We start from the raw sequence: 14776 nt of genomic DNA on the forward strand, positions 1-14776 counted from the left end.
TAATAAAACTTAATGCTGCTTTCATTTCATGGCTGTTACTATTGAATATTAGTCATTGCTGAGAATCATTCCTTGAACAGTTCTTTTTTATCATCTGTGTGCATTTGGCTATCACCTCTTTGAAATGCAGCAGCATCTTGGGTGGTAAATGAAGGTAGCTTTCATTTTATTCAGCTGTGCATCCTGAAAGCGGGTGTGATCTTAACAAACAGGAGTTAATGTCATTTCTGTGTCTTCTGTGGTACTTCAGCATAAAAGATGAAGTTTTAGTTGAGGTCTTATGGATGAACATCAGGACTGAAAAGTTTACAAGTGGTTCTGTTACCAAGGAAGCTTGTTTCTCACCAAAAAAGTATGTGCTTGATTCAGTCAAAGTTAAGAAACTTTTTCTTGCTGTTGGGTCAGAAATACCCTCTGCCTCCTGTCTATATGAATTTATAAGAGCTGGGAAGAACAGACCCAGATCTTGCAAAGCTTTCTATACATGTGTGTATCTACAGATACTGACTCTGGCAGTTCTTCTGCCTGTTCATATGAACAAAACTCTATATATGAACATTCAAAAGATTTTTTAAGACCAATAATGTTTCCATTGTGGCTTGAAAAGCCTGAATCATGTTTATTTTCTCCTTCTATTCATTAGGTAGTGAAGATATGTGCTATTGATGTTACTTTGGTGAGAATTAATGCATTCCTGCTTCTGACGTTCTACTGAAAAGGATGTGCCTGTCTCGTACTGCCATGCTGCTCTCTCAGGGTAGAAAAACACTGTGTTTTTTGTTAGAGTCTAGATCTATGAAAATAACAACCCTCAAACAGTTTTTAATACTAGGGAGATGTTTCATGATATGTCCTGCTTTGCCATGTTTTTTTCTTATAATCTTCCATTCTGAAGGCTACATTTTCCAGCCAGACAAAATCAAATTGCTATATGCTTGATGTTGATATATATTCCATCCAAATCGCACCCAGCAGGCAACACTACTTGTATCATTTGTTTTCCACAGCTTGGATAACTTTTAAGCTCTTTGGAATGTGCTATGGGCTGATCTGTGCAATGATGCTGTCAACTGCATTTTGCATGGCTTTGACTGGCTGGACCAACACTAATTCACCAGGAGAGATAAGGAGCTCCAGGAATATCTCGAGCATCAGGAACATCCACATTCAGGTTAAGTGTATTGGATGGGACTGTGCTTACAGCCTCATGGATCAAAATGTCAGTCCTGAAGGAGAAAGTGCCATTCGTTGTTCGTTTGTATGGTTTGATATTCATGTCTTAATGAAGGTAAATACCGTTTGTGCTTTCGTACAAAACCCATGCTGCATGGGGCTTCCTAAGGAAGTGCTTATTGTAATGGCGCTCTGTCACTTCAGAAAGCCAGCCGAGCCTGCCCTTATCATAGCTTTTCTTTATGCTTTCCCTCAGATGCACTACCAATATAAACATGGAAACCCTTCATTTGCTTTCTATTATGGGGGTGTCTTCAGTAAACTGTCACTCTGGGTGACTGGGAAAGATGTTTTTTTACCCTTACAGCATCCATTACGCCTCACCACTTAAGGGAATGTCTTCTCTATGTAAATGATGTTCAGTGGACTTTCTGAGAAGGTAACAAACTTAACTAAAAATGAGAAGAGATCTTCTCTTGTTATTTCCAAAGTCATCCCCACTCAAACTTTAAATACAAATTATTTGCTAAATGTAAAAAGGGCTTCCACAGAAGCATCACTGACTCCCGAGCCAGATTTTTTTCCATCTGACAGAAACTGGTCCTCCCCAGACTTTTTATGCAAGATGTATTGTTATTTCATGAGTCAAGTAGCAAACCTGATGTTGTAAGAAAACCAAATCTCCTATCACTCAATTTCAGTTAATTTCTATTTGGAGTAAGATGTGTGGGAAGAAGTAATATCTTTTATTGTCACATATAGAAAGAATAGGCAAACTTCTGGGTGCACAAGTGTTTCTCAGGGGACACAGTAGCTTGTAGGATAGCTGTGTCTACCTGCCAAGCTGATTTCTCTTTTCCCCTTGCAGCCATTCGGAGATCTCCTCGTGCTGTGAGGGTGGCTGAGTGTCCGAGCGTGTTTTCAGGAGGGCTGCACCCAGTGACCCCAGATCAGTGGCTGTGCTGATGTTCAAAGACTTATCTCCCCACCGCCTCCCCTGCCTCCACTTGGGGCAGCGCAGTTTTCCTCCAGCGTGCCCAGCTCTGGTTTTCACCTCTTTTATTTTATCTTCCTCCCCTTTGTGCTCCACAGAGCTGAGTTCAATGGAAGTTACCCAATGAAACCTTGAGAAATTAATTTCTGCTCAGACAGAATCAAAGGTTCAGAGACATCTTTTGGGTTATGCTGGTTTCCATGCCTGAGATCGTGCTTTGCCCTTGTGCTGTGTAGGGCACTGCAGGCCCCTTAGCTCCTCGCTTCCCAGCAGGCAGTCGGTATATCTTGTGCTGGTGTGGGATCCTTCGGGATAAGCAGAGAGCTATAAATGTAAAATGTGATTCCTACAGTATTATTTTAAAGGTCAGCCTGCCGTATTTGCACAACAGGGTTGAGAGGGACTGTCTGCCTCAGAAGATTTATGTGGACCAGGATTGTGTCCAAATATTAATAGTGCTGATTAAATAAGGCTGGGGAAATTATTCTATCTCTGCAAATATTGAGCCTCCTATTATATTTATAACCCTATAATAAAAGGAAAATTTAATAGGAAAAATGGGCACATCTGCAATGCTATAGACTTATGGGAGTTTTTAACAATTTCAAAGCAAAACCCCACCCTCGTGGAGTCAGACATCTCTGACTGATGTAGGGGTAAGGCCAGCCTGTCTTTTCTGACCAATGTAGCACAAACACAAATAACATAAAGACTTAAAATGCAGGCAGCTGAACTAGAACCCAAAGCGAATCAATGGCAAAACCATTAGAAAGATTTGGTTTCTTCAAGCGCCAAAAGCATTCACAGTTTTTTGGGGGGCGAGAGAAGGAGGGAGGATCCTCATAGAGGGTTTAAAAAAATAAGAGGGTTAAAAAGTGCCATGTGGGATTTTCAAAGGGCCTGTGGGCACTTATCTGCCTCAGAAATACATATTCAACAGTGAGTATCAAGGTCAGGTGATTTATACAGGCCCCAAATCCCATTAACACAGACATTAGATATTACAAAATTCCCTTCATAGATATAGATCAGCAAACTACAAGAACACCAGTAAGTAATCAACAGACCTTAGAAAAAGGGCAAGGATTAAACTCATCCATCACTAACTAGCACATTTGTAGCAAATCCACAGGAATGTAAAAAAAAAGAGAGGGGGAAGATAAACATTTTTATCATCTTGTACTTGTTCCTCATTTATTACTGAGCGTGTGAAGGGCGAGTATCAGTATCACAGCTAGAAGTAGAGAGATACGACAAAGCAAAGGGCAACCTTTTCCTCTTTTTGAAATGGATCTGAGGCTTGTCAGGGAACTCGGGATGCGCCTGGTGGTGCAGCCGGCTCCATCCAGCCCCACGGGGCTCCAGCAGGGAGCCGGGGGGGCGAACTCTACCCGTCGCTGTGCATTCACAAGATCTCTACTCGTTTTGAGGTCTGTCAGTGTTATAGCAGAGGATTTTGTCTTCTCTGAACTGTTTTGTGCCATGCATCCTCAACAGCATCCATCTGTCAGAAGCAGAGTTAACACCGGCAGCTCTTTACGTTCATTACCCTGCAAACCGCACACCAGCACGGGGGCAGAGAGCACAGCGGCTGTAACTCTGCCGAGGGGTGAACCGTGACAGAATACCTCACCTGGACCCAGATTCCTCCCAAACGAAAGCCTTGCTCCTGCCGTTGGCTCCATGGAGGTGCTGCAGTCATCTGAACGTAATGGTCATTCCCAGCGCCCCGTGTTATATTTGCTGCTCGACCCAAGTTGTCCAGGTCCAAACAGCAAGAGACCAAAGGCTGTCAGGACTGGAAGGGAAAGAGCATGCTAATGGCTTGCAGGAGGACAAGACCGGCTGCAGAGGAGGCTCCTTGCTTGTGCAGGTAACCGCTGCAGGGGCTTGAGATCTGCCTTGTGCCACCTGCGCATAGAGGAGGTGGCTTCCCTGAGACAGAGAGGACTAAGTGAAGATTTGTGCAACAGCCCCAATTGTCATTTCATTAATCTGCCCTCTTATAAAATCCAATACAGCTCATTTGGCTTTGGGTATTTCTTCACAGACATAATCTTTACCTCTGTAATAATGTTGCCCTTCTCACTTACAATGAAACCTCTCTTTATTAGGACTTCATAATTTGTTTGTTTCCTTCACTAGGTATCCCCTCATAAGTATGGCAGCATATTGCAAAGTGTTCTTTTAAATAACCAGACCTATAGCCACCCCAGTAAATGAACTAGGAATGCTTTATGGTGCAAATCATTGTGTTTTTCCAATTACTTTGTAATTCACAAGGTTCAGTAGCTCACAATAGGTCTCCCAGCCATTACTGCAAATTTGCACAGTTCTGCTGTAGGTAAAATTACAAGATAGAAAACTCCAGCAAGAAAAGTAGCTACTTCACTTTCTCCCAAGCCTTTCTTCCCCTTGATTTTCTTCTGCCTCTCTGAAAGGTCTGTGTGCCCTTTTTTCTGCTCTGGCTACGAGGAACGAGTTTTTGTGTGCTGCTGTTGGATGCTTCAGAGGGCTTGATGGAAAATCAAAGTGAGATGGGACTTGAAATGCCTCCTTTCTGATTGCTGAGAGTCCTTTTCAGCTATTAGGAAGAACAGCCCCGCAGCTTCTTATGGGTCTTCAAGCAACAGCTGCCTTTAGTGCTGCTGTCTGTCTCCTGTGGGAGACGAGCCTGGCATCCCTGCGTCTGTACTGTGCTGCATTTATCACAGGCAGGCTGGGATAACACGCTTCAGTCCTTTCTGGGAAACTGTGAACATCTAGGAAAGACAAGAAGGCTGTTAGTCTTTTGTCTTCTCTTTTCTCTATGCTCTCTCTTGCCTCTCTCCCCCAGCCCCTCTTTCCCTCTTTCCAGTCCCCTCCTCTGAGCAGGGTGTGCTGAGAACAAGCTGTCTGACACCCCTCCTGCTGCTCCTGCGCTGATTGTTACAACAAGAAGTAGCCCTGCAGTGAGATCATCAGGAGCCACTTTATTTGCCAGAGGTAGATTACCACGGTGTAGCAAGGAAGCAAAAGTTTATTTGGAGGAGCAAACAGTAAACAACAACTTTTACAAACCAGCTCAGGCTTGCTGATTCCTAAAGAAAAAAAGAGGTGAAACCCCATGAGACCTTTCTATACACCAAACAGCGTGGACTTTCAAGAGTTCAAGTCCAAAGTACAGATTTGGACTTTGCTGTGTGTGTCTGTCCGTCCCTCCTCGTCCCTCCTAATAGCTTCTGACACTGTCAGCCAATTTCAACAATATTTGATAGAGGGATAGGGGCTCAAAGGTATGGTTCCTTCAAGATTCATAGCAATAGATGGACAGTGAAATCCCTCCTCCTGCCTAAGGTGAGGAAAAGACGGCACAGAGCCAGTTCTCATTTGATACTGGAGAATCCAGGTGGACTTCTTCAGTGCCCCAGGCATGAAGAAAGCTTCCACTGAAGTTTGTAGCTTCCCAGACCTCAGGGAATTTGGTAGAGCTCCAGATACGGATGACAGGGCTGCTTCTCATTCTAGTTATTATGCAGATTTCAAAAACACTGTGCAATGTCCAAATGAAATTAATACAACTTGCCGGGAGGCTTTACTGTCCTCTGCAGAAGATCCATGGAAGTAATGGATAGGAAAAGAGGGGGCCAGCTCATTAGCAAGAAGAGAGACTTTGAACGGGAGTGAGGACGATTGCAAGGGAAACGCTGGAATATGGCAATGAGACATATAAAATTGATAAAGGAGAACACTTGTGAATGGGGTTAAAGTGAAAATGGCTTGAAGCAGGAGTCTGAGGTGGACCAGGGTATTTATGTTGCAGTGCAAACGGATGCTGAGAGCATGGCTAAGAAGAAAATGGCAAAGTTTTCTCAAGGTTCAGAGGTTAATTAGATCCAAGGCAATGGCCAGGCAATAGCATTTTAATCCATTGGAAATGCTGATGTCTGTTCCCACCCTGAGCTGAGAGGAACAGGCCCAAAAGTGAAATGCAGGAGAGGAAAGCCCCTGCCAAGCCTGCACGTGGGCATAGTAGATTGGATGCATCCTGCTGGAAGCAGCAGACTGGAGGCCAAGAAGGAGATGCCGGAAGAGAATGGGAATATTTTTTTGTTTTCTGTTTTGTCACCACATTTTTCAGGAAGAACCAGGGGGAAAGGCAATGCAGAAAATCCTCAGAGGAAGTTGGAAATACATTTAATGTTTCCAAGACTTGGGAAAAAAAAAGTATAAGATGAAAACTGACCTATTTCACCTACTTGCATCTTGCCATGCCTAGAGTTTACAAAATCTTATCTAAGAGAATGGTTCTTACTTGATTGTTTCTAGTCCTGTTCACTAAAAAAGAGTAAACATTTACAGACTTGGGTCTGGAAACTTGACCAGGAATTGCTGATGAACCAGAATAAAAATGGGGAAAGCTGAGTAAACATAAAACAACTGTGTTAAGTGTCTGACTCTGAAGGGCCGTAAAATCTAGTTTGGAAAGTTCAGCTGTAAGTTTGAGCATCAGGATAGCTTTAAGTAACTCAGCTTATTTTACAGGTGTTTTAAAGTAGCCTTGAAAAGAACAGAAGGATTGCTCAAAATGCTAAAAATCTCTAGCACATGATGCACTGACTACCCCCTATGCCAGCTTAGGAACATACCACTAACATTACAGCACTAAGCTGCTTTCCAGCCTAGACGAGAAGGGACAGCTTCATCCATGGCTGATGGGTAACACCAGAACAAGCTGGCTGCTGCGCTCCAGAGAAGTCCATCTGAGCTGTGGTGTAAGGGCTCTGTAGCCTCTCTCTTTTATATATACAGAAACATGAAATTCTGAGCAAAGAATGAAGCTCACGTGATAACCCTTTCTTTTTCTCTCTCCGCTTTTCAGTTCTCACTCATTCTTCACTCCTTAGAGAGGCATATGTGTATTTACTGGAAAAACTATGTCCCTTAATCAGAACAACTCAGCTAGTGATACTAAATGTGATAGCCGTACTCATGAGATGTCATGATTATTTACTACAGGCACACTGATAATGAAATGTTTCTATAATAAAAATAATAATTAAAGGCACTGAATCCCTTTTTGTTGTAGTAACCACTAACAGTTAAGTGTTACAGGATATGAACAATTCTTCATATTACATGAAGCTGAGTTTGAATACCTTTTTTGGTGAACCACATTTATTTTAAGACACTACAGTTTTTCCCTCAGCAATTCCACGCATTATCTTAAACATATGCCACATACTGTCATCCCAAAAGGTTAAATCCTAACTCCTACTTACTCTTCCCTCAGGGGATGTCAGTGTTGAGATGCAATGTCCATTCCTGAACAAGCTGTTTAAATCCCTCTGCATATTTGGAATATGTGTCGTTAGTGGGGGTTTCCAAAGGCCAGATCCTGAAATGTGAAGGTATTTCTAGGGTTAGGCTTGTCTGAAAGGAAGCAGTTACCCTCGCTGGGTGTCAGCCCAGTCTCTAGCTCACTATAACACATTGCAAGCAGAATTTTCAGGGCTTCCTAAAGAAATTCAGCTGCCTGCTAATTATAATTCTAATTAATTTGAACAGCTTTCCTGACACATTCAAGTGCTGTACAGACATCAGATAACTCACATGTGCATGCGTAGGGCTGCGTGTAATAGCTGAGCGGGTGCCGTTGTCCAAGAGGAATGGCGATGCAGCCCTTTGGCAGCACAGCCCACCTCAGTGTACAGTTTGCAGTCTCGAGACAGCATGTAGAGGTGAAGAGGATGCGTAAACACGTGCCACGCAATTACCTCCATCTGCTGAAAAGGGATTTAAGCGTGACTGTAGTGCCTCTAAGATGAGAGTGAAACCGCTGTTGAAAAGATAGTCCAGTCATCATCAGTGTGTTGGTTGTAGCAGGATTTGGTTACAAGGAAACCAAAAGATGCTACCTCTTGAACATAATCCTATATCTAGTCTTAGTACAATTACGCTATAAATTAAGGCTTTCAGATCTGGTGCTATCTTTCTCTTTTCTTCCTAAATGAAAGCCTTGAGATAAAAAAAATTATCCTGATGTGGAAAACATAGTATGCGGTTCAACACCCTATTCAAACCATTCCTCACACTTTCAGTAAAAGGTAATTTACAGAACATACTATATTCTTTCTGTTCTTCATTTTATCACTGACAGATGGATAATAGAAATGTTCTGGGACAGTCATGGTGCTTCTGGAGATGATGTATGAGAAAGCGAGTGAGCAGCTCTATTCCCTCATGACAGACCTACTCTGCAGGACCAAGAGGCAGAAATAAACTGCCTGGTGAAGGGTACTGGCCAGAAAGGCTATTTGAAAGTATCTACTGCTCAGGATTAAGCATATCAGCCAAAAATAGGTGTTTTCTAATTCAGTCTGGAAGAGGGAGAATAACTGCACCACACTACCCTGTGTTTGCAGGTTTGTATCTGTTCAGGGCCAAAGTGACATGAGCAGAAACTATGCCAGGTTTGTTTTTATGAGTTATCTGGGCACAGGCAGTTCTTTGGTGAAATAACTGTTCTTCAGCTATTTGTCTCATGTCTAATTTTCAAAATTTGCCTGTTCTTCCAGGAAATCACTGCTGGAGTGCATATGAGGACGGTCTAGCTTCTAGTTATGAGCTAGCCTCTAACAGTTTAGATTAAAGAGCCTTTGCATGTGTTCTCTTTTAAGCATTAAAGATACCAAATGCAGAGCTGGGCAGTGAAAGGTAGGGAGGACACAGGACATCTTAACTGTGTAAGATCAAGGCAGATGATGTAGTGCTGGAAAAGTGTCCCAGGTGTCTGTCCACGGAACAAGACCTGACAGCGTGGTTGTTCCCTGCTCCTGGAAAGGCTCCCTGCGCGTATGGCCCAGAGCCACTGTGCAGTCCTTAACTTGTTAGCTGGGCACGGATTATCAAGGCGAAATTCCCAGACAGCTCTGTGTTTCAGGATTGTGATTGTGTCTAGAAACACACTTCTTGTCTGAAAAGTTGGGCATAAAACATGATCCCACATGGTTAAACATGGCTTAGGAAGCTTCTTCACGTGATGGTAGGATGCCCCGGGCAGTAATCCGGCCCAGGCTGTGCTCCTGCCCAGTGCACACCAGCGAGAGCTACGTACAGGACAGGTCCCTTGCTGAGTCAAGCTCTGTTCTCTAGCTTTGTGTAACACCATGAAGGCCCAGAAGGCACTATTAGTTGCTTTGAGATCAGCATTTGGATTGGTATAAGCTAAGAAAAGCAAAGAACACACTTGCACCGGCTCCCATTAGAGTTGGGAAAAGAGTTTTATTCTTACAGGACTTTGTGGATGGATGTGCTCAGCTGCTGCTTGGCAATGTCTACGTTACTCTGTACCTCAGTCTCCCTGTTGGTTAATAGGCCTGGTCTCCTTTGTGATCTCTGGGTGAACCTTTGATTATCCTCAGGTCCCACCTGGTTGCTCTGCAGCTGAGTTTGCAGCCTGCTGGAGCCAGTGCTCTGAAGGGAGTCGTTCAGACAGCCTGTGATTGATGCTGCTCTGCCTGGTGGGGCTCCCCGTGCAGACTCTCCGTGCTCTCGGAAAGTGAGGTCAGCTGCCACCAGGGAAACTGCAGCTGGTTTTCTACTTTGATTCATTTATTGCCTTGTGGGTACATGCAGCTTGGAGTGATAACAGATCTATTAAACATGAGGTGCCACATAAGGCAAGAGAATGGTTGTGTTTTGTGCCTATATCCATTTGCATAAGCAGGGAGATGTATAGCGGAGGGGCTGCAGGCTGCTTAGGTAAAGAGCAGGTGTGTGAATGCAGCCTGCACTCCTGGAGATTTCTGAGCTTTAAATCAAAATACTGCTGCTGCATATGGCATTGAGTACTCTATCATAATGTATGTGGCCTCACAGCTATTCTCTCCCCAGTGTGGGCATTCTTTGTTAAATTTGGTTCGTGTTTGTCTTCACACCAATAGATGCAGCTCTGACAACGTATGTGGGTGGGTAAGGAAACAAGGGTGCATAAAGAGGACTGGGCCCCAGGTACTTTAAGTTACATACTGTTTTCTCAGGTTACAAACTCTTGCCTCCACATATGCTTGGGAATGTTTTCAGCTGGTGTAAACTGTCATCGTTCCTTTGACTTTAGTGGAGCTATTAGAGTTTCTACTGGTGAAGTGTCTGCCCAGGGCATTTTACATCACAGTTTATTTCTTTCATATTGAGCCTAATTAAACTGACTGATTTTCAAAACTACCAACAAATTTACAAACCCAAGTTTGTTTGAGAGCGGTTGGGACTGAGGCATCTCGGCACCTAGGGACCAGTGACTCCCGAGGTAGGCAGAGGTGTGGGTGGTTAACCCAGATCGTGGTGTTTCACCAGGTGCTCTGCCTGTTGTTAAAAATGCCCTGACAAGCCTCTCTGTTTTTTTTCACAATTCCATAATTTTTGAGGTTTCACTCTAGGTTATTTTGGAAAAGGGCTGCTGAATATTTTAAGCTGTTTTGAAAACCGTACTCAAGACAGCCAAAGATACTACTATGAGACAGCTTGTTTGTTGAAGAAGAGCTAGGATTAGAAGATGGTGTAAGAGTCGTCCCTGGCAAGGATGCGGGAGGGTGTAAGACAACAGTGGAAGAGGTTTGGAGAGGTTACAGTGTTAGACGGGGAAGCGAAGGGACAGAGCAGCTTCCCCTTGCTGCTGCCCTGCCCCGCGGATGGGGGTTTGTGCCCGCGGGCAGCTGCGCCCGCGCAGGACCCGGGGCGAGGGGTGGAACCGGGCAGCTCTGGCAACACGGGTACACCTTATTTACCAGACCACGGGATGTTTTACTAGGACTTGAGTATGGTCAACAGGTCGTGCTGTGTTTGCGATTGTCGCTAGTTTTGTTGGAAAAGCAAAACTGTCGTGATTCAGTTTGGGTAGTGCCTTGCAAGTCTCAAACTGTACATGACCTCCATGCTGAAAAGCAGTTCACAATTCTGTGCTTGTATGTGTTCTGTGTCCTAGAAACTGTTAAACCTCTCTCATGTAGTGACAGGAGGTTAGCATATCTGCAGAGAGAGAGAAATTGCAGGTGGTTTAGCAATAGGTTAGTTGATGCAAAAAGCTAAAGGTCTTCTCTATATGTTTTAACCTCCTAAAGCAAGTTGGAAGTTAGGAAATCTAATCTAAAAAGGCTGGAACAACCGTTTAATAGCCAGAAGGCAAGGTCCAAAATTCAAAAGCTCCAGCATTATGAAGTTTCCAAAGAAGATGAGGAAAAAACAGATTCCCCAGTGCCGGCAAACAAAGGTGGAGGACAACAGAGCTTGCTATGTAGGAGTGTAAACTGTGCCTCGGCTACCAGAGGCATCAGGTTGTTTCACATAAAACTGATGGGTCCAAAAAAGATAAATGAGGAGACTTTCAGGTTTTAGATCTAGTAAGTGCTAAGGAAATGTGTTTAGCTAATGCACCTCTCTTGCAAAAACAGCCCCGATGCTGATTTCATTCGGAGTGGTGTCAATGAGTTATGCACAATTATGATCTGTTAAAATAAGATCCAAAGCAGTATATTTAATGTTTTCTGACCTATCCTGAGCTGTCTTCCTGGACTTCCCATCCCACCTATGCTTAGGTATAGAGTTCCACCGATTTGTCAAGTTCTCAATTCACCCACTCTATAGAAATCAGATATGCAGTAAATCCTGACTCTTTTGGGCTTTTAAAAAATTTTCTTTTTATTTTTTATTTGGAAAGTTCCCACTCAGTCAAATCTATGTTAGCACCTGGGAAGGGAATGAGAATACTTCTGACTGCATACGTTTCACATAGCACCTGACAGTTGGTACCACCCAAGGTTTCCCTCAAATCTGTGAACTAGGTTAGTATTGTACCTCCTGAGCACTCAGTGTATCTCAATACAGTACAAGAAGTCCTAACTTGTTATATCTGATAAGACTTGAGCTTATTGCAATACAAACTAAAATTTCATGAGGAGGGTGTGTGTTTTTTTCCTCCTGAACTGGGTCACTTTTCCCTTGTCATGCATAATCCTTTATTATACCAGCAGAATTATTATACAGAGTGCATTTAATTTTCCACACATAATGAAGACAAGCACTCACAACAACTTGTGATGGCTCTTTGGAAAGTAAATATTTAATTTTTGAATGCATACATTTGTTCTTTGTTAGAAGATACAGAACTAATTATTCCCTGAGTATTATAACAAAATTAAAGCAGCGCAGTCATGGTGTACTTGTGAAATGCATATAATTGCAACAAGGGAGGGGAAAAATGGAAGTTTCATTAGGGAGAAGCAATGTTTTACAAAACTCCTGTGACAAAGGAAATGCCATGTACAGGATGAATTCTTGCAAGAATCTAGGCACAGGAGGTTAGGTTTTGTGAACATCCACCCCATGGCTTAGAACAGCCTTTGTAAATGCTGCGATGAATATTTCCACTTGGATACAAATGAATTATCAAGGATGCAGAAGTAGGCTTCCATTGAGATATTCTATACAGTCATCACAGTACATGCAGGTTTTGAAGTGTCTTGATCTCAGGATGCTGTGTAAGCAAAATAGAGTGATATAGCTCACTGCATCTGCAGAAGTGTCTCATGAAATGCAAAATGAATGGCTGAAAGAAATATTCTTACTAGAGGAAAAATGGGACTCCAGTGTATGTCATAAATTTTGCTAACAGAATTTTAAATAGGGATGCTGGTTACAGATTTCAAGCCCCCCTCTTGAGCAGCAACTAAATCTTCCTTCCTTTTCAGTAAAGTCATGTTAAAACAACTCCATTCCAGCGCTAATGCTGACATCCTGATTCCTGCTGTTGCACTGATATGACTGGAGTATTTTCAAGGTCATTGCAGTCAATAAAAACTCTTGTTGATGTCAATTGGGATTTGGGTTTTCCTTGTCCTTTATTAGTGTTGTTAAGAATGTAGAGTGTTGGTGTAAAACAGCATGACACCTGGGAGCCTGCATGTATATACAGAAACCTTAAGAGACTTTTACTCCTTTTTTCATGAAGGCACACAGAAGATGTTACCAAAACTTCTAGGATCTTTTTTCAAAGATAAGCAAAGACCTCGACAAGCCTGAGGAACAGGCTAACAAGAACCTCAGGACATTCAGTGAGGACAAACACAGCGAGTCCTGCCCCTGGGACACACCAGCAATAAGGGCTGGGGAAGCTCTGCAGAAAGGACCTGAGGGTCCTGGTGGACCATTAGTTGGATATGAGCAGTGTGTTCAAGGTGATGAAGCCTGACCGTGTATGGGGCTGTTTGGGTAAGGGTGTAGCCAACAGATCAATCACCCCCCTCAACTCAGCGCTTGTGAGGTTGCATCTCCCAGTTGGGAAACTGGTTTTGGTGTACCCCAGTGCCAGAGAGAGGTCAGTAAGTGGGAGCAAGTCCAGCAGAGGTCAACAGGGTGATCAGGAGACTGGAGCATGTGCTATATCAGGAGAGGCTAAAAGTGCTGGATTTGTTTAGCCTGGAGAAGGTAAGCTAAGGGGGCATCTAATTGCTGTCTTCCACTAATGAAAGGGGATTGTATAGAAGATGGAGTCAGGCTCTCCACAGCAGCGTGCTGCAAAATGACGAGGCAGTGGTCATGCATTGTAGCAAGGGAAATTCCATCCTTTGATATATAGAATAAATTAATCAGGATAAGGATTGTGCTGCACTGGAACAGATTCCCGGAGAAGCTATGGACTTTCCATCTTGAAGTCTGTCAGAACTGAGCTGGCCAAGGCCCTCAGCAACCTCCCTTAGCATCGAAGTTGTCCCTGCTTTGAGCAGGAGGCTGGACTGGAAGCTTTCAGAGGTCCCTTCTCACCTCAATTACTCTCTGATTCTCTGATTTTATTTCAGAAAGTTGCTAGCACCTGTGAAATATGGTCCTACCATAAAAAAAATGGCTGTTAGTATGGCACTCAATCCTTCAGTAAATATGTTTCATGTGGATATTTATAGTCCTGCCTGCTACCTTCAGTGAGAACAGAAAGTTCTTACTCCCATAAGCTCCATACAGCTGCCAGCAGGGATGGTGAAAGCCTTTCCTCCCTTCACCTACAGCATCGCTCTGTGGATGTTCATTGGCTCCAGCTCTACAGGCTCGGTGATATCTATGGATTTGTGTAAGTGTCTGAAAGGAGCTAATTTAAAAAGAGAACTGTCTCTTCCAGGCAGTGCTGGTATCTGTGGGTGAGTTTGGTTGGCTTTCAGATCATGTGTTGATTTCAGGGACAGGAATAAAAAGGGGAAAAAAAAAAAAGTTCCCCATCTGCTCATTCGGCTCCTTCTGTCCTTAGGGACGCACATGTGTCTCGTGTATTGGAGCCTCTCTGGCAGCAATAGCAGGGTGGTTCTTGGGGCTCTGACCACGGGCAGATGTGGGGGTGAACTTGCTCCCCTCGCTCTCAGCTGCCCCTGCCCGACGATTCCTGCGTTCAGACCGGAGCGGGCACTCTGACTACCCACGGTAGCTCGCATATTGGGGACCTGGTTCAGCCAGCTGTGTCCCGGTAGCCCGTGGGGTAAAATAAAAGGGAATTACTTGGATACTGAAGGCTCCCTACAGATGTACCTGGTATTTGTGAGAACTCTTCCCTGATTATGCTTCTGGGCATAGAGCAGCAAGAAATTCTCA

This window comes from Haliaeetus leucocephalus, unplaced genomic scaffold (genome assembly GCF_000737465.1).
Source record: "Haliaeetus leucocephalus isolate CR32 unplaced genomic scaffold, Haliaeetus_leucocephalus-4.0 Scaffold636, whole genome shotgun sequence".
Taxonomy (NCBI): domain Eukaryota; kingdom Metazoa; phylum Chordata; class Aves; order Accipitriformes; family Accipitridae; genus Haliaeetus; species Haliaeetus leucocephalus.